The following is a 6,432-nucleotide window of genomic DNA, read 5'->3' as shown; positions in this document are numbered from 1 at the left end:
TGCTCTTTGGGGCCTCTCTTTTCCTCCCTCTCCTTCCTCCCTCATGTTTTGGGGAAGGGAGTCACATTTCCCCTTCGCGCGGTCCCTTGAGTTCAGTGGGGCAAACCCCCCACCTCCAATACACATGCCCCGTGGAAGCCCTTTGAAGGAAGTGGGACGAACAGGCCCCTCAGCCGTTTTGGAGCTTGCCTTTGGAATCTCTCTAACCCTAGGAAACCTAGTTCCGGAATGGTTAATCTGCATTTAGTTGTATTTGCTTTCCATCTCGCCTCCCCCTCCCCCCCCCGCCCCCCACCCCAGGGGGCCCATTCAGTTACCCACTTCGCGGATGCCTTTCAGGTGAAATCCTAGAACCCGCCTCCAACCCCCAAGATTTAAAGATCCCACCACTGGACGGGCCTCTGATCAGTATTTACTTACCTTCCCACACCATCCCGCTTCCTAGCCCTGTCCCTGCTCCCTCACACACCTCTCACCTTACAACCTCCACAGCCTTCTGCTCCCTGATGCCACCCCCTCCCTGCCCACTATAGAGGTGGGTGCCTTCTGTAGGACCCTCAACTGGGTGTGTTGTTTATGAGGCTTTGGAGGGCTGAGAAGAGCTGATGAAAACCTAAAATAATTAATTTAAGAGAGCTGTCTCAAATGTGTTTTGGCATTGGGGTAATAGATGAAGGTTATATTTGGCAGTTATATTGAAGTGATTATTGACCCATGGATAGATCTGGGAGATGAGACTATCAGGGTTGTATTCACTCCGATGTACAAAGCCTGCTGCTTTGACTTCTCAGCAGCCCCTAGCCTTCCAGCAATGGGAGATCAAGTGTGTGTTCTGTGGCTCTCCTTGCCACTAAAAATAATAATTCTCAGGTGGGTTCAGGCTTCTTTAATAAACCAGACAATCAAGAAAAGACATCATCCCACTTTGGAGTCTCAAAAACAAGTTCATTATCTCCAGCTTTGATATTTGTTCCCAGTGGTGTAGCCTGTGCAGTGGGGTCTTTGTTCACTAGTTAATGCTTCTGTTAAGCACCTCGTGTGTGTTCTTGGGTCTCGCTGTCCTGTGCACCGGTAATGTGCCTGTGGGTCTGATCAACACGGTGAAGGTGTATGAACACAGCCTAACATTTGTGGTAACACTGTGGTTTTTGTAAATAACATTTGCTGGGTCTTATTGTGGGTCATGTTTTTTGGAAAGTGTCATGTAATGTTATTTCTCTAGTGGGGTAGTCAGTAAGGAGACTTGGCCTTCAGGTAGTCATTTGATATGTGTATGAATAATCTTTAAATTCCTTCCATAGAAATTTTTATCCTGTCTGTACTATATCCAAGATTTTAAACAGCCATTTCTCTGTTGATTTGGTGTAGTGTCTGTGGGGCTTTTCTTGTTGTTGTGTGCCTAGTTAAAAATGTTTAATTGATAATCCAACTGATTCTGAATGGGGCAGAGTTCATTTTTTTGTAACTTTCCTAAAACGGATGTTTGTTGGGGTGAGGATGGGTGGTCATAATAGGGAATTAGTTTCTTTTTTTGGTAAATTGGAAATTAGATTGTGTGTCCAGCAAACATTCTCGAAGGCCTTTAAACTTTTTGGCCAGACGCTACAGTTTTTTCCGGGACACATCTAGTTGCCAATGGTGCATGCTACAGAGACCACTGTTGCAAAAGGCTTAAAGTAAAACGTCAGTTCTGGGAAAATAAAGGCTGTGGGATAACAAGAAGTTGATTGCTTTCCTCCTCTGCACTTCCTCTGTCATGCTCCCCTAGGTGGGTTGGAAGAGTGGCGGAGCCAGGCAGCCCGTGATGCCCGGTACTTGGACATGACATAACTACAGCAAGGGAATAGGTGTTTCTGTTAATTAGTGAATTAACCGCGACTTTGTAAAAGGCCAGTGATAAGGAGAATGAGTTCCAGGTTTTAAATAGCATGCAGTTGATAGGTGTACTGTGTTTTAAGGCCTAGCTTTGGAATTTTCACATTAGTATTTAAAAATGTAAAAATGCATTAGTACCAGGAGAACATGACATTCATTTCTTATGACAAAAGCAACAAGAGAGACATGTGAAGTTCTGATAGGAACATTTTGAATTTCTGTGAGCAGACTAAAAAACTCATTTCAGGCCAAGTCTTATAATTTTGTTGCGTGGACGTGTATTTGAAGTACAGTGAAAGTGAACTCTTGCAATGAAAAAGGGAATTTCTGACTAGTTTTGTCAAAAGAGCTCTTGCAATAATAGATGTGATTAAAATGTAATAAAATGGCCACTCTGGTTAAAGGTTAGAGCCAGGTAGTAGGAAGAGGCTGGTTTATAGCCCCAGAACTTCGATCCCTTACAGGTTGTCCTTGAACAATCACTTAATCTTTCTGTGACTGCCTCAGTTTTCCCTCTGTAAAGTAAGGCATAGTCCCTGTCACTCTTATTGGGACATTTGTGAGAATGACTTACTGATAGCCAGTTGGCTGGGAGGTATTTTTAGACATAGTTTCTGACTTCAGTGAACAAGCATTGTTCGGTTACTTTTTATCTTATGGGGCAGAATAACATACTCTCAGGATTGATAGAAGAAGATTGATTTCTTCTTATTTGTGCATTTTTGTAGACTGTCAGATTTCCTCAAGTTAATTTCTGTCTTTTGACAGGCTCTTACATCGTAGACTGGGCAACATACCTGTGCTAATCAAAGACAGTCTGGAAGGAGTGACCTGTTTTATTGGTTTGGCAATGTTTTAATTCTTACGCAACTCTGGGTATGTTTATGGCTCTATGTAAATGTTACATAAGAACATGGAGGCTGAGAGGTGGCCAGAATGTGCCTGTGAACACAGGAAGGTTAGACTGAGGACTTCATCCAAAAGGACCTTGGGAACCTACAGTCAGTACAGGAAGAAGCGGTACTTCATTTTCCTCTGAAAACCTTTTTAGATGATTGTGTCTTTCAGGTGGACTGCTGTGTTATAAATAGTTTTATTCTCCACCGGTGAGCTAATTGTAACCTTGCTACCAAAATATGAATCAGAAAGTGAGGGGACGTGCTGCTGCTTTCAGCATGTCCTGTTGAAGCTGCTTGTTGCATTTTGGAACATGAGTTGAATTGTGGTGCAGCCTGTTCTCATAATAACTCAGGAGTACATGGTGTTGAGGTGGAATGGAATTCTCAGTTAATGGCACTTTAGATCTACTTTATTTTTGAAGGTTAAATTAAAATACTGAAGTGGCTTTTGTTTCAATTTTGAAATTCTTATTATTTACTGTTCAGTTTTTGCTCAGAGCAACAGTGAACATTAATTCTGGAATCCCGCCTTTTTGTCTTTAATTCTTGTGTTATTTGTCTGTTATAATAGGGGTTGATGTAAGAGGGTCTTATCTCATTTTTCCTCTCTGTATTTATACAAAGAAAATCCTAGAGTCTTCTTTCTCATCAGCCTTGCTGCTGCTACAAGTACTGCAGGCATCCATAGCCTGTCAGTTCTTCCTGGGCTTGGATTGCCGAAACCTTTTTAAGGAATCAGCTCCTCAAACCTGACAGTACCCCACAGTCTAACTTGCATTTCTCACTCTGTAGGCACTGCCTCCTGGCCAGGTTCAAGTACATGCTCTTGGTTTTTGCTGGCTTCAGTTTCTCTCTCACACAGTTTAATCCGAGCTTGAGTTCCAGAGGCACCATCTCTACCCATGTCTAGTTGCTCTGCCTGCTTGGCTTCTCCATCATAGATAAATATAACACCACACAAAACTACTATTGCAGAGTGAATCTTTCCTTCCCTTACTCCATAGAGCTGCCAGAGTTTAGCTGTGAAGTTTCCATCCCAGGTGATATCACCTACGCTCTGGGTTTCAGAGACATTGTCACTTCATGCAGCTCTGCGGTTCTTTTTGGTTTTCTTCTCTCTCCACTTAGCCTTAAGCCTGCAGTTGTGTTGCTAAATATTTTGAATTTAACACAAGGAAAGTAACTGCCTTTCCCTTTAAAGTATCACTCACTCCTAATATTTACACAATTACATATCGGAGAATTCTTTATTCATTTGGTTGGGTATGTGCTTGGCATAGTTCTTGGCAAGGGGAAATAACAGAGAACAAGATAGACAAAGATCCCTAAATGCCTAACTTTCGTGGAACTTAAAATTGCAGCGGCTTACACTGAAGATAAATAAGTATACACAATTATCAGTCATGAGTGTTATGAAGAAAATAACCCAAGATGATGTGCTAGAGTTTGCCAGGAGCTGCCATTTCACCTCTCTCTTAACTTCATTGTTTCATCTGTAAAAGGGGGCTAAAACAGTCATCTCATTTGTGGCAGTTATGTTCCATAAAGTCAACTTGAACACAATTAGCGAATACCGAACCATTGCTTCTAGGAAAAATACAGGGTTCGGGTCTTGTGAGTTACTGTTCACAACATTTTCATCAACGGATCAGTACATAATCTTGTGTTATGACTCCTTGTTTAAAGACTCCTCGTTTAATATACATTGTCGATTATTTAACATTGAACTCAAGGCCAATAGTATGATAATGCATACCTGAACGAAGCTTAACTAACATACAGAGAAATCAGTTAAAAAACCACAAAAAGGCAAAAAGCATGGCCCTGAATAGACCATGAAAAGGACACATTTACAGTATGAGAGCTGAAACAAGAAAGTAGAGTGTTGCCTTGTTCTGCCTAAGCTGGAACATGTGCATTAGGTGATTCAGACTTTTCACCACTCTGTATGTCCGCAAATGACCGCGAGAGCACCGAGAGTATTGATTTTGGGGTTACAAATAAATTTTCGCAAGTAGGCAGATTCACAAATGTGGAATCCATGAATAATAAGAATCAACCATATTTCGTTAAAGCCGTTCAAATAATTGTGGCAGAGAGAAAATTATATGAAATTCCAAGGACTCCTAAATGGTTTTACTGAACCAGAATTTTAATATATACAGTTAGAAATTCCATTTCAAGCCTGTAAATAAACTAAATACATATATTTATAAATATACGTGTGTCTATATGGCAGGAGAGGGAAACACTATTGTAGTGATATAAAGATTTCTTTAACACATGTTTATTGAGCACCTATCGTATTGCCAGGCACTATTGTAAATGCTAGGGATACAACAGTGAAAAAAAAGAGACAAAAATGCCTCTCTTCACTAAGCTTACCTTCTGGCAGGTGAGATAGACAATAGGTGATTCTACCAACCATAGCCCAACCATAAACCAAGATTCCTGGCCTTTGGTATATACACACCTCTTCCAGTTAAACATGAATGTTGGTACTACTGTGAAGGGACTTGTAGATGTAATTAATTAAGGTCCCAAGTCATTTGACCTTCAGATAGAGAGACTATCATGGTGGACAGGGTCTAATCATGCTAGCCCTTTGAAAGCAGAGAGTTTTCTCAGCTGATTGCAGAAGAGGGCAGAGATGCTCCAACTGGCTTAGAAAAAAGCACACACCCATGTGTGAACTGCCCATGAGGCCATGTGGTCAGGAACTGCAGGGTGACTAGAGCAGTCTCTGGCTGTTAGGAAGGAAGTGGGGACCTCAGTCCTTCATCCATAAGGCAGTGGGGTTTGCCAACAACCAGTGAGCTTGAAAGAGGTCCCAGCCTTGTATGAGAAAGCAACCGTGGCCGTTACCAGTCGTATTGTGCCTGGACTTCTGACCTATAGAAACGGTGAGATAGTAAATAGATGCTGTTTTAAAACTGTGTGTGTGTGTGTGTGTGTGTGTGTGGAGTTGGATGGTGATGTGGTGAGAAGGAAAGCAGGAGAGGAGAATAAGAAATATCTCAAGGTAGGCTTGAAGGTACTTGAGACCTGGTACTTAGCCATCCCATCGATGGACCTTGGATATGAAAAGTCCTTTGACTACATGTGGTTTTCATCTGTCTGTTACCTTTTCCTAGATACTTGTGAGTGTTTGGAGAAGAGAGGAGATTTGGGATGCTTTGGAGATAGTTTTTTTAGATGATCGTGATGTTTGAGTTGAGGAATCTGAATTGAAGCATTTTTTTTTTCTTTAGTATTTGTGGTGAACCTGTCTTACCCCAAATCTTTATTTATTATCTTGGTATATGTTCGTATATTACATTCTGCACTTGTAGTAGGTAGGATTAACTCAGATTCAATCAATGTTCGTTTCTAATATCCAGGACCAAGCCGAATGTTGAGAGGGATACTGAGGAAATAGTCTGTCCTTGCCCTTTAGAAGTTTATACACAAATTGACTTTTCTTCTGCTTGTTGGAGCAACCACAGAACTGCAGAGTTCAAATGCTTCTCATTGACTGGGATGACAGTAGTAATAAAAGCTTCTTACTGACTGAATGTTTACTATATATTCAAGCATTATGCTAAGCGCTGTTACATCATTTACTCTATACAGGTCTTCTCTGAGGCTCTCTTATCCCCATTTTACAAAAGAAACTGGG

The 6,432-nt window shown here is 41.3% G+C and overlaps 1 protein-coding gene across 2 annotated transcripts in view; it reads left to right on the top strand.

Moving 5' to 3' along the window:
• Positions 1 to 2,614: 2,614 nt before the first annotated feature.
• The window catches only part of ACVR1B (activin A receptor type 1B), a 29,632-nt gene continuing 25,814 nt past the window's right edge, over positions 2,615 to 6,432 (top strand). Inside the window, exon 1 of one of the 2 annotated variants that reach the window (XM_015588630.2) lies at positions 2,615 to 2,751. The gene's annotated coding sequence lies outside the window, so the exon portion shown is untranslated. The remainder of the gene's footprint in view (positions 2,752 to 6,432) is intronic. The other variant, XM_006904577.3, reaches the window with a different exon arrangement.

This window comes from Pteropus alecto, unplaced genomic scaffold (genome assembly GCF_000325575.1).
Source record: "Pteropus alecto unplaced genomic scaffold, ASM32557v1 scaffold220, whole genome shotgun sequence".
NCBI lineage: Eukaryota > Metazoa > Chordata > Mammalia > Chiroptera > Pteropodidae > Pteropus > Pteropus alecto.
This window is presented reverse-complemented; position numbering and strand designations above follow the sequence as displayed.